Source organism: Chiloscyllium punctatum, chromosome 2 (assembly GCF_047496795.1).
Source record: "Chiloscyllium punctatum isolate Juve2018m chromosome 2, sChiPun1.3, whole genome shotgun sequence".
Taxonomy (NCBI): Eukaryota; Metazoa; Chordata; class Chondrichthyes; order Orectolobiformes; family Hemiscylliidae; genus Chiloscyllium; species Chiloscyllium punctatum.
Window position 1 is genome coordinate 144,522,131 of NC_092740.1, and position 14,320 is coordinate 144,536,450.

Sequence of the window (14,320 nt, forward strand, 5' to 3'; positions counted from 1 at the left end):
CTCGTCGCGAGCCCGCCATGACGGCGTGTGTACGTGCGCGTTCCCGCCGTCCGCACGTGTCACGTGGGCGCCAGGGGCGCGCTGAACCGGAAGCTGTCCTCTTCTCCTCCGCGACACGGCCAAGGTAGGAACTTGTCAACATCACGGGCCACTTCATTTGGCATCCACAGGGTTAAAGGATCGCAGACTCCCGCTCATGTGAAACAGAGACAGAGAAAGACCGTGTTGGAAACTGCCCGCCATATTCGGGAATAGGGTAACTGCTGATTTTCGGGAGGTGGCACCACGTGACTGCTGAGGCTTGTCCTCATGTTGAACAGAGTGGAGAGTGTAGGCGAAAGTGGAGACTGCAGATCAGAGTCTAGATTAGAGTGTACAAAGTTTAAAATCACACAACACCAGGTTATAGTCAATTGGATTAGAGTGGTGCTGGAAAAGCACGGCAGGTCTGGCAGCATCCGAGGAGAACATTCCTGTTGAAGGGCTTTTGCCTCAAACGTCGCTTCTCCTGCTCCTCGGATGCTGCCTGACCTGCTGTGCTTTTCCAGCACCACACCAATGTGTAGATTAGATTAGATTACATTACAGTGTGGAAACAGGCCCTTCGGCCCAACCAGTCCACACCGACCCGCCGAAGCGTAACCCACCCAGAGTGTAGACTCTGATTTCCAGCCTCTGCAGTCTTTACTTTCTCTCTCGTTGAACAGGTTGATCCTGAGCCCCCCACTCACTCTCACACTCACAGAGTGAAACACTGGCAATCCCAAACACAGGCACAAAATGCTGTGGAGCGAGCAGCTTCTCTTGATCTGTGTCCCAGATTTAGGTGGACAGGGCACTTTCACAATTTGTGGGTGAGAGTAAACATACAATTAAAGAGATTAAATTTGTGAGAAACAAAGCCCACTCACTTCAATAATTTCAGTCCGAGACAAGATCTGAATCAGTAGTGCCATTTATTTTACACTTGCAAGTGGGTGTGATGTACACTGTCTACAAGGCAAGGGACATACACACACCAAATTCAATTCATACAGACCATTTATATGATTTGATGTCTATTGTTTTACACTGCTCCTCCCCTGCTTATATCGTCCACTTCCCTAAGACCGGCCCCCATTACCCCTATTTACCTCTTGCCTTATCCGGCCTTGTCTGTGATAAAATGCTTATTTCTGGTCTCACAAGGCTGTTTGACCGCATCCTGCTGTAGGTCATTGTTAGGCATATTCTTTCTTCATCATTATCTACCCCCTTCATCTGTGCCTTTCCCGAGGCCGTTCTGATCCCTATGACCCTTTTAATTGGGGTTTGTTCCTGTGTTTTTGTAAAAGTGGGAAGCAGATGTTTATACCTACTGTTTATACAGGCATATCTAGCTTAACTTCATCCCCTCACAACATCTTATCTACTTGCCCATAATGTCTACCTTCTGACATACAGTTTTAGCTAATACAAAAACAATTATATGTTTCCTCCACATCGTTTCCATTCTTGTTGACTCAGCTCTTGGCTAAAACAATTACACACTGGTGTGAGTTCATTTTACTTTGTAAGTTGGAATTGCAGAATTGCAGAAATAACATTAATTTACCTATATCCCACAAATTTAATGTGTGGATGGATATATTTTGATTAAAAAGATGGGAAGAGGCAATATAAAGTAACAAGTGCCATTATAAAGGGGTGTGGGTTGGGGCACTGGGGAGGGCATGCACAAAAGTTTGATGGTGGCTCATAAAAAACAACCTGGACTTTTATCAAAAAGACATACAGTTCAGAAGCAAGGATGTTATGAAGAGCCTTTTATGAACTGCTGATTTGACCTTGACTAGGGTGTTGTATCCTGTTCTAGACTTTCAGAATCGTGAAGCTTATGGAGAGGGTGCAGGGAAGGTTTATGAGAATGGTTTTAGGCATGAAAGACTTCACTTGCAAGGATAGGCTGGAGATATCAAGCCTGTTTCCTTCAAGAGAAAGTTGAGATCACAGCTGTCAAAGTGTTCAAAATCTTGAACTGAAGAAAAATTAGATAGAGGGAAACTTTCCATTGATTGAAGGATGTGGGAATGTGATGAAGACATTTATTATTGCTTTCAAAAATGAATTGGATGATTATCTGAAAAAGAATTGAAGGGCTATGGGAGCAGAATGGGCAGTGGAAGTAATAGAGTACTTCTTGCAAAGAGCTGCCTTGAGATGGTCTCCTGTGCAGTAACAACTCTATTACACTGTTTCACGTCAATTACCTTTCTACAGAGCTGGGAGGATTAGGGTGGAAACAGGAATGTTTTACTGATCACTGAAATCATTATTATCTGAAAAACTGGAAGCATAACATATGACCTGAAATTATTGAATAAATGTTGAGTCTGGAAGGCTGTAAAGTCCCAAATGGAAAGATGAAGCCTTGCTCTAGAAACTTCTATTGAGCTTCACTGGGTTAGGGCACCAAGCTGAGATCAGAAAGACTAGAGTAGAAAAGAAGTTGCAAATTAAATTGACAGTTAGTGTAAGGTCACACTTGTGAAGCTTTTACTTAAAGCAGTCATCCAATCTGCATTTGATGAGCCCACTGCAGAGGAGACCTCATTATGAACAGTAAATACAATAAACAGCATTGAAAGTTTTGTGAATAAGTGGCTATTTCTGAAATAAATGTTAATGTTTTTAAACATAAGAATTAGAGGAGACGAAAGGGCAAGTGTTGCATCTCCTGCACTTACATGGTAGAATGCAGTGTGAAGGGCAAATAAAGTTTTGTGTCAGGATGTCATGTGGTTAAGATCCCATTGGAATGCTGGATGGGGAGAGGCAAATGTGGTATTCCGCTGAAGTGAGCTGAAATGGTAAAAGATGTTTGTTGAACATGTACCCTGCTGGGATGATAATGTCACCTTTTTTTTATCAACTGAGAACTCCTATCCACTTGAGAGGAAATGGACCCTCAAACATATTCATCCAAGTTCCTACATTTCTATTGTCACTATTGTTATGATTGTAGCTGATGTTTCTACTGGACAATTCATATCTTATAATGAAATATGTCTTGATAGATTTTTTTTATTTAATGTGATGGTCTTTCACTGTAACTTAAGCACACGGCTGCAGATTTAGTTTTAACAATAAAACAAGTTTATTTTGCAAAATAAATTAAACTGAGAGCAAAACAAAATTTCAACTATTCTCTAACACTTTGAACTTCAAAGTTAATCATAATCCAGAGAATTTTTTCTACCCTGTCCAAAGTATAGTTTTGACTTAACTGCTTTCTCTCAGTTCATGTCCTATGAGCTGTGGAATCTTTTTCTTGAAAGCACACACACCAGAGAGATCTTAGACCTTTTCAGTGTTTTAATAATCTGCAGAGCCATAAATTCACAGCACCAGGGAAACCAAGTTCAACTCCACCCTCAGGTGACTATCTGTGTGGAGTTAACACATTCTCCACAGTCCAATGATGTGTAGATTAGGTGGATTAGCCATGCTAAATTGCCCCATAGTGTCCAGGGATGTACAGGTTACGTGGATCAGCCATGGGAAATGCAGGGAAATGGTATGGGCTCGAAGGACCGAATGGCTTGCTTCCACACTAGGGATTCTATGGATTCTATAAGCAGTCCTGGTCTGGAAGGTTCACAAACTATACACTGTCACTGAGAAAACATATTCCTTTAACTGCTCTGAATAATCTTCTAAGAGAGAGTGTATTTGCATATGATTTCAGCCAGAACTCCTTTGAGCCGAATCAAAAGCTTTTGAACGTTGCTCATTCCAGATTCTGCTGCAAGTAATGGCTTAATGTTTCTTTTCTCCTGTTATAAACTACCATAGTATAACAAATATCCATTAACATTCCAGGAGGCCTTGCAGTTACCCACTTTCTCATATATACTGGTTTTCAGTCATAGTTTGGAAAGACTGATCTAGTTAACTGTTAAATCCCTTCACAAAAATAGGCCAATACCCATTTGACACTAGTTTGAAATCCAAGCCCCATGCCCCACAAAAAGGGTAATACATATAAACCTTTTACACTCATCCCCCACAAAACCACCAATAGTGTGTTCCTCCTGCTCATTTCCCATGCTGTGTGTCAAGTTAATTAACACAGCAATGAAGGAAACAATCAGATAATCCTTTTTTCCTTGTGGTACCAGTTGAGGAAGAAACATTGGCCCTGCTGTTCTTCAAAAAGTAACATGGTCTCTTTTTATATGACTTTGAGAGAGCAAGCCACCACTTTAATAACTCACCCAAAGGATGACCCCTCTGAAAACACTGCATGTTTTCAGCGTTGTGCTGAAGTGTTTAAGTATGAATTTGTACTGTGGTCTCTGGGTGATGAAAGACTTAACAGCAATCTGGGTTTGTTCAATATGTCATTCCATTGCATGACACTGTAATCTTTTACTATAAATTCTGTATTTAATGTTCCTGCTCCACATCTACCTGATGAAGGAGCAGTACTCCGAACGTTAGTACTTCCAAATAAACCTGTTGGACTCTAACCTGGTGTTTTGTGATTTTTAACTTTGCCCACCCCAGTCCAACACTGGCACCTCCACATCATGGAACTCACATGAGGAAGCTCCATGAGCCACAGCTGTCAGATTGCAATGAGACTTGTGATCAGCAAAATGCTATTTAGCATATAATCCTAAATCAAAGTTGATTACAGTTTATTAAGAAATAGAGGTTTGTAAGAAGTAATGTGGAGCATTTGCACATCCTCAAAGGCTTCCTGCCACGTTTCCTTTATTCTTTTCTAACCAGCCACCACCAGGGAATCCATTCCAATAATCTCTTCCTGCTTCTCTACTTCCAGAGTTCCACAAGTCTTTCCTCGGCCCCCTCACTTTCATGCTACCCTTCGACAATATCATCCAAAACCAAGCCAGTTTCCACATGTACACTGATAACACCCAGGTCTACCTTATCTCTTGACCCCCTCCACTGTCTCTGATTTGTCAGACCAACAGACCATACAAGCTAGCATGAATTTTCTCCAACTAAATAGCAGATGTCATTGTCTTCGTCCTCTGCTACAAACTCCACATCCTAATCCCTGACTTTGTCTCTCTCTGTACCTACTGGCTGAGGCTGAAACTATTTGCAATAGCGTTGTCAGATTTGACTGTGAGATATACTCCATTTGCAAAGTTGTTCATCTCCGTCCCTGGCTTGGCTCACCTACTGAAACCCTCATCCATATTCTGTTGCCCTAACAATGCAGCCCTGGCAGATTTCCTATCTTCCATAAACTTGAGTGCTTACAAGGTCTGCCTCTTGTATTTGAACTTACACTAATTCCTGATCATCCATCTTCTCTACACTCACTTACCATTACAGTCCTGAAGAAGGGTTACACCCGAAACGCCAACCCCTGCACGTCATAATGCTGCCCGGCTTGCTGTGTTCTTCCAGCCTCCTACCTGTCTACATTGGCTTCTGATCAGACCGTATCTCAATTTTCAAATTCTCAACATTATATTCAAGTATCCCAATATCCTAACCCCCCCAATGTCACCATCCTTGGAACAGGAGTCCGTGATTCAGCTCTTCAAGCCTGATCTGCCTTTCAGCAAGATCATGGATGACCATCTACCTAGATACCATTTTTCCTACTATCCATATCTGTGTATTAGTCTTCAGAAATAAATTTCTGCTTTGAACTTGCTCAGTAATTGAGCTTCTATAACTATGTGGTGCAAAGAATTCCAAAGATTTACAACCTACTGAATGAAGCAATTCCTTCTCATTTCATTCCTGCCTCTTATTCTGGTATTATGTCTCCAATCTCTAGATTCACCAGCCAGAGGAAATGTCTCTACATCCACCCTGTCATGCCTTGTGAAAATTTTATAACTTTCAATAAGATTCTTTGAAACTTCGGAGAACACAGAGCCACTTTCTTCGATCTCTCCACATAAGACAATCCCACCATCCCTAAAGTTAGTCTAGTGAACCTCTATTGCACTACCTGTATGTCAAGCACATTCTTCCTTAGGTAAGGTGACTATAACTGTACACAACACTCTGCAGTCTCATCAAAGCAATTAGAACAATATGTTTTACTTCTGTAATTAATCAGGTGATGAAAGCCTGCCGATGTTTGATGCACCTGCATGTTATCTTTTAGTGACACGTGAGCAGTAACACCCACGTAGCTTTGGACACAAAGACTTAGTAAAAATCTTCTAAAAATCTAAATACATCACATACACTGATTCTCCTGTATCAATGCTAAAAATAATACCTTTCAAAAAACTCCAACAGGTTTTTTCAAACATAATTCCCTCTTAATAGCTCCACATGGACATTCCCCAAATCTACTATTTATTTGTGTCCAGTTATCACTCTTTATAATAGATTATAAAATTTACCTTACTATGACATTAAACTAACAATTTTATAGTTCTCGTTTCTCCCTTTCCAAACCTTCTTAAATAATGGGGTTATGCTTTCTACTTTCTGGACTGCAGGAATCTTTTCAGAGTCTACAGAATTTTACGAGGTAACCACTGTTGCATCCATTATCTGTATGAACATTTTCTTCAACATTCTGAGATGTAGATAATCAGGTTCAGGAAGTTATCAATCTTCAATCGAGTTAACTTCTCAAGTACCACAACCTTACTAAAGTTAATTTAATTTTAGTTTCACCAGTCCCTTGGTTACCTGGTATCTCTGGGAGACTTAATGTATTTTCTTCTCTGAAGTCAGATACAAATAATTGTTTAGTGTTCCTATTTTCCTGTTCTTCATTCTAAGTTGTCCTGTCTCCACCTGCCCATGTTGGTCCTAACTGATCTCTTTTAGTTTCACATGCTTAAATAAACTTTTACACTTTAGAGCTATGACTGATCAAATTTTTAGTTACATGTTGTCATAGCTCCTTATTAACTTTCTGCCAAATTTCATTTGTTAACTCTCCAGTGAAATAAATTCAGGTGTTTTACTGTTATAGCACTCTATAAATACAGGTTGGTTTTATTGTGAAGAATTCACAGTTGGACTTTACACACAACCAGCATTTGATAAGGTAATGGATTTCCTCCTGCTTATAAAAGTGGCAGATTCTCTAAATCTCTCACATGAATTTCATTGGTATCTCTACTGCATGGGGAAAATGCCATATTGAATTCAGTCACAGTCTGTAACTGGCAGGAACCAATACTGTAACAGACTCTGGTCTAAATGACTTAAGCAACATGTCTGGTTATAAAAAATATATAACAAAGAAACAGATAATTCAGACACCAGTTCATGTCAGCATTAATACTTGATTCAGTACTCTTGCCATCCCCCCTCATCTATCTCTGTCAGCGTCACCATCAATATCCTTCTCCACTATATGCTTATTTCATTATCCTTTAAATGTATCCCGACGACTCACCTTGAGGTAGGTGGAGAGGTGTGTTCTGCATTCACAATTGCATTTCTTGGAGGCTATCTTATATTAATTGGCAACTCCCCAAGAGTCCTTTGACTCGGGAGAGTGTACTTCAACAGAAAGAGCTTAGATGGCCTTTCTGCACTGTGCCTTGGCGGCAGCTGCCCCAAGCTTTAGTGCACCCCTTAGCACATAGTCCTGCACATAGTGCAAGTCTGTAACACTCGATCACGTCTCCTCCTTGCTCTGGACACCAACTACTTTCGGGCAGACAAATAGCATTTTTCACCAAGTTGACAGTCCTCCAGGCACAGTTGTCTCGGTGTACATCCTGGGGAACAGACCATAGAGCACAGAGTCCTGTGTAACAGAGCTGCGTGGGACTAACTTCAACACAAACCACTGCATCTCTCTCTAGACGTCCTCTGCAAAGGGGTGTGACAGTCTCGAAGGCTCTTCCCTCCACACCCCCTCCCCCTCCCAATCTAACCACATCTTCGAGGGCAGTGTGTGGTGGTGCAATTCCCAATTATTTTGACTGTTCTCTTAATCTCTTCATATCTTCCTTATATTGCTCTCCTCTGCTTTTCATGTAGTATATATCCCTTTTTATCATTTTTATTGAAAATATATAGATTATTCCTATGAGCATGATTGATTTTTATCTTTTATATCCATTGTCCTGGACATTATTTCTATTTGACTGATAGCTGTGGATGCTATTTTTCGTTCAACTATCAACATATACAGCGACTCCAGATCTTCATGTTGCCTTTCCATCTTTTAAAGTATGCCACACCGTGCAACATTTAATTCCCAGTCCTGAGTTTTCCATGACCACTTCCCCACCATATCAGGTTCCTCATAAGATATTATTGTCACTTGTCCTCTTGTTTTACTATGGATTTGCTGTACAGATGGATTAACTCATTTTTACTAGCTGTTTCTCTCAATTTGTTATGGAACCATCTTTTTTACTCCTTTTCAATAACTCTATTCAGCTGGCTACTTATATCTGCCTGAGCTTATCTGTCCTATCATCTACTTTGCTGCTCAGAGATTTTTTTTGCATTTCTTCTATCCTTCCCTAATCTTACTCCTTCAAAAACTTTGGCATCTCTTTACTCTTTCTCAACTATGTACTTTTACCTCTAGGATGTTGTTAGATTGCAACCTGCAGGAGTTTAGTGAATTGTGGGGAGGAAGTTTTATTTTCTGCTGTCTGGTTTCTTAACTACTTTTCACAAATCAATGGGGACAGGAGCAGACCAGTGGCCAAGAGTTGCAAGATTGATAAGGGATTAACTGAGAAGCTCCAGAGGTCAGTAAAAGTCAGAGTATGAGAGAAGGAAATTAAAATTTCCTTTGTGATTCAGTATCACTTTGTTTCATAAAGTTCCTCTGAATCAACTTAGGACTTTTCATTATAATTGGTACTGTTAAAATACGCCATTGACGTTCACTGAAGTAGGCCATATGGAGCAACCTTGTCATCTCCTGACATTTTTGGATATTTTCCTTCAAATGGGCAGCCACCCAACTTCATAGTTAATGGGCAGAGCTAAAGAGCAACAGTAGGAGACCGTAGTGGGGCCTATTCGAGAGGACCTAAAGTAATCAGGAATAAGGGGAATTAGCTAGAGTTTGAAGGAGGAAGCAAAGAGGATATACAATAGGGTTCAGTAGGGCAGCACATGGCTCAGTGGTTAGCACTACTGCCATTCAGCGCAAGGGACCCAGGTTTAATTCTAACCTTGAGTGACTGTGTGTATGGAGTTGGCACATCTCCCTGCGTCTGCGTGGGTTTCCTCCGAGTGCTCCAATTTCCTCCCACAGTCCAAAGATGTGCAGGTTAGTGGGATTGCCGATGCTAAATTGCCCATAGTGTCCAGGGATGTGCAGACTAGGTGGATTAGTGAGGAGAAATGCAGTGTTACAGAGATAAGGTGAGGGAGTGGGACAGAAGGGGCAGGGATCTGGGTGGGATGCTCTTGGGAGTGTTGGTGTGGACTCGGTGGACCAAATAGCCTGTTTCCACACTGTAGAGATTCTATGGTTCTATAAATGTAACACTTCTGCCTCTCCTAGCCCCACGAGAGGTGTGAAGAAAGACACAATTTGTGGGGTCAGCTACCTCTAACTCCCTTTCTCCCGCTGTCTTCCTGACATCGGGAAAACCCAGGTTGCAGTGAATTTTAAATTAGGCTACAGATTACTTTCTATTTAAATATGTCAGTGAAGGTCCCATCTCTCCATGACACCAACGCTCAGGAGGCACAAAGACTGTTTCTTTAAGGGTGATAATGGTGGGATAGGTTTGCATATTTAATTGTCTAACCACCAAATCCAACTTCTATCCTCTCCTGCCTATTGTAAGAATATTGCGGCCTCTATCCTATGAAACATTTAATATTTGATGGAACAAGGTCACTCCAAGTAACAACAAAGAAACTCTACAACATTAGTCAGGTGGCAGCATGGATGCGCATTCAGTTAACGGTCGAGCCCGAGACTGTAAAGGTTTCTGGGGTCTCTGACCTTCATATGTTCCAGGATGAAATTGACTTCTTAAATTGTGTTCATTCGTGGGAGGTGAGCTTTGTTAGCCCAACCAGCATTTATTACTTGTCTCTAATTACTGTTATCTTGAACCGCTGAAGTTTACAGTGGGTTGGTGCACCCACAGCACTGTTAGGGTAACAGTTCCAGGATTTTGATCCAGTGACAGTGAAAAAATGGTGAAATAGTTACAGTCCAAAAAAACCCCAGTAAAACTGGCAAATGAGATGTGCTGATTTGAAGGATGTTGCCAGGGTTGGGGGATTTGAGCTATAGGGAGAGGCTGGATAGGATAGGGCTGTTTTCCCTGGAGCGTCGGAGGCTGAGGGGTGACCTTATAGAGGTTTACAAAATTATGAGGGGCATGGATAGGGTAAATAGGCAAAGTCTTTTTCCTAGGGTTAGGGAGTCCAGAACTAGCTAGCATAGATTTGGGGTGAGAGGGGAAAAATATAAAAGAGACCTAAGAGGCAACTTTTTCACACAGAGGGCGGTACATGTATGGAATGAGGTGCCAGAGGAAGTGATGGAGGCTAGTACAATTGCAACATTTAAGAGGCATTTGGATGCGTATATGAATAGGAAGGATTTGGAGGGATATGGACCAGGTGCTGGCAGGTGGGACTAGATTGAGTTGGGATATCTGGTCGACACGGACGGGTTAGCCTGATGGGTTTGTTTCCATGCTGTACATCTCTATGACTCCTCTTGTATGTTTCAAAATGGGAGATCCAATACAACAACTTGCATGTTTTTTTTAAGCCGGATTTTCCTGTTGGGAAGTCAAAATATTGTGGCTTGAAGGGGAATTGAAAATGGTGGTGCTTCCATGAATCTGCTGCTCTTGTCTTTCCAGATGGTAGAAGTCGCACTTTTGGAAAATGCTGACAAAGGGCCCCTGGTGAGTAGTTGCAGTGCATCTGGTTGATGGTATACATTGCTGCTGTCACCATGAGCCAGTGGTGAAAGGAATGAATATTCAAAGTGGTGGATGGGGTGCCAGTCAAGTAGGTTGCTTTGTTCCAGATGTTCTAACTTCTTGAGTGATGTTGAGGCACCAATCATCTAGGCATCTGGAGACTGTTCTATCACACTCCTGACTTGTGCCTTGTCAATAGTGGACAGGCTTTGTGAAGTCAGGAGGAGAAAACGAGGACTGCAGGTGCTGAAGACTAGTGTTGAGAATGTGGTGCTAGAAAAGCACAGCAGGTTTGGCAGCATCCGATGTGCAGGAGAATCGACGTTACAGGCAAAAGCCCTTCATCAGGATTGAGGATGTGAGCCGAAGGGGTGGTGAGATAAATGGGAGGGGGTTGGGGCTGTGGGAAGGTAGCTGAGTGGAGTCAGGAGATAAGTTTCCTACAGCAAAATCCCTAATCATTTACCATTGAAAGCTTATCCATGTCATTCTGAAAGGCAAGTTATTTTAAAATACTTTTCATGGCTGCTGCAATAGGGGATTGTCAGGACCTTTTGAAGAGATGAATGAAGATGAATCAAGTATCCTTCTTTATATATCATTGTATTGTGGTTCATAATCACTAACTACAGTACTTCAATTTATTCACTTCATCATTTCCTTATAATGTTCAATAAACCTAAATTCTATCAAATTGAAGCACAAGTGCCTATTTTAATATTTGTTTCAACTTTGAGATCTGGTGCTAAACAGTCATTCATTCATATTTATCCACCCAAAGAAAAAAGAAAGGTTATATATGTACATGGCTGCAACTTAGCTTGCCACCATGTTCATCACATAAAGAGATGTATCAGGAACCTGATAGTATTGATTGGGGATACTACAGTTCAAGTAGATTAGATGGGTCAGTTTTTGTTCAGTGTGTGCAGGAGGGTTTTCTGACACAATAGGCCAGCAAGGGGCGATGCCATATTGGATTTGGTCCTGAGTAATAAACCCAGCCAGATGTTAGATTTGGAAGTAGGTGAGCACTTTGACAATAGTGACTATAAATTGGTTATGTTTACAATAGCAATGGGCAAGGATAGGTACATACCACAAGGAAAGAGGTATAACTGGGGGAAAGGCAATTATGATGTGATTAGGCAAGATTCAGGATGTATAGGATGGGGAAGGAAACTGCAGGAGATGGACACACTTCAAATGTGGAGCTTACAGTTAGTAAGTTTGCGGATGACACCAAAATTGGAGGTGTAATGGACAGCGAAGAGGGTTACCTCAGATTACAACAGAATCTTGACCAGATGGGCCAATGGGCTGAGAAGTGGCAGATGGAGTTTAATTCAGATAAATGCGAGGTGCTGCATTTTTGGAAAGCATATCTTAGCAGGACTTATACGCTTAATGGTAAGGTCCTAGGGAGTGTTGCAAAACAAAGAGACCTTGGAGTGCTGGTTCATAGCTCATTGAAAGTGGAGTCGCAGGCAGATAGGATAGTGAAGAAGGTGTTTGGTATGCTTTCCTTTATTGGTCAGAATATTGAGTACAGGAGTTGGGAGGTCATGTTGCAGCTGTACAGGACATTAGTTAGGCCACTGTTGGAATATTGTGTGCAATTCTGGTCTTCTTCCTATCGGAAAGATGTTGTGAAACTTGAAAGGGTCCAGAAAAGATTTACAAGGATGCTGCCAGGGTTGGAGGATTTGAGCTACAGCGAGAGGCTGAACAGGCTGGGGCTGTTTTCCCTGGAGCGTCGGAGGCTGAGGGGTGACTTTACAGAGGTTTACAAACTGATGAGGGGCACGGATAGGACAAATAGACAAAGTCTTTTCCCTGGGGTTGGGGAGTCCAGAACTAGAGGGCATAGGTTTAGGGTGAGAGGGGAAACATATAAAAGAGACCTAAGGGGCAACTTTTCAAGCAGAGGGTAGTACGTGTATGGAGTGAGCTGCCAGAGGATGTGGCAATTGTAAAATTTAAGAGGCATTTGGATGGTTTTATGAATAGGAAGGCTTTGGAGGGATTGGGCTGGGTGCTGGCAGGTTGGGTTGGGATATCTGGTTGGCCTGGACAGGTTGGACCGAAGGGTCTGTTTCCATGTTGTCCATCTCTATGACTCTATTCAAGGAACAGCTACTGCAGGTCCTTGATACATATATACATATCAGGCAGGGATGTAGTTATCGAGAGAGGGGGCCATGGTTTACTTAAGAAGTTGAAGCTTTTGTCAAGAGAAAGAAAGAAGAAGGCTTATGTGAGGATGAGGTGTGAAGGCTCAGTTAGGGGGCTTGAGAGTTATAAGTTAGCCAGGAAAGATCTAAAGAGAGGGCTAACAAGAGCCAGGAGGGGACATGAGAAGTTGTTTGCGGATACAATCAAGAAAGACCCTAAGGACTTCTATAAGTATATCAGGAATAAAAGAATGACTAGAGTAAGATTAGAGCCAATCAAAGATAGTAGTGGGAAGTTGTGTGTGGAATCTGAGGACATAGGAGAAGTGCTTAATGAATACTTTTCATCAGTATTCACATTGGAAAAGGGCAATGTTAGTGAGAATATGGAGATACAGGCTACAAGATTAGATGGGATTGAGGTTGACAAAGAGGAGCTTTTAGCAATTTTGGAAGATTTGAAAATAGATAAGACCCCAGGGATTTATAATCATCAGGAAAGGAATAATTTGATTAGGGATAGTCATCATGGTTTTGTGAAGGGAAGGTCATGCCTCACAACCTTATTGAGTTATTCGAGTATGTGACAAAACAGGAGGATGAAGGTAAAGCCGTCAATGTGGTGTATCTGGACTTCAAAGGCATTTGATAAGGTTCCACATGGTAGGCTAGAGCACAAATTACAGAGTTTCAGGATTGAAGGTGATTTAGTGGTTTGGATCAGAAATTAGCTAACTGAAAGAAGACAGAGGGTGATGGTTGATGTGAAATGTTTATCCTGGGGCTCAGTTACCAGTGATGTGCCACATTGATCTGTTTTGGGGCCACTGCTGTTTGTCATTTTTATGAATGATCTGGATGTGGGCATAGAAGGATGGGTTAGTAAATTTGTGGCTGACACTAAAGTAAGCAGAGTTGTGGATAGTGCTGAAGAATGTTGTGGATTACAGAAGGACATAGATAAGATGCAGAGCTGAGCTGAGAAGTGGCAAATGGAGTTTAATGCAGAAAAGTGTGAGGCAGTTCACTTTGGAAGAAGTAACAGGAATGCAAAATACTGGGCTAACGGTAAAATTCTTGGCAGTATAAATGAACAGAGAGATCTCGGTGTCCAGGTGCATAAATCCCTGAAAGTTGTCACCCAGGTTGACAGGGTTGTTAAGAAAGCATATGGTATGTTGCCGTTTATTGGTAGGAGGATTGAGTTTCAGACCCACGCGGTCATGCTTCAGCTGTACAAGACACTGGTAAGGCCACACCTGGAGTATTGCG

The 14,320-nt window shown here is 41.7% G+C and overlaps 1 long non-coding RNA gene across 5 annotated transcripts in view; it reads left to right on the forward strand.

Annotated features, from left to right (window-relative positions):
• Positions 1 to 14,320, forward strand: part of LOC140491353 (uncharacterized) — a 197,380-nt gene that overhangs the window by 170,528 nt on the left and 12,532 nt on the right. For 3 of the 5 annotated variants that reach the window (XR_011963294.1, XR_011963292.1, XR_011963293.1), the window contains one exon: positions 10,812 to 10,856. This is a non-coding gene — a long non-coding RNA (uncharacterized lncRNA). The other 2 variants (XR_011963291.1, XR_011963295.1) reach the window with 2 other exon arrangements.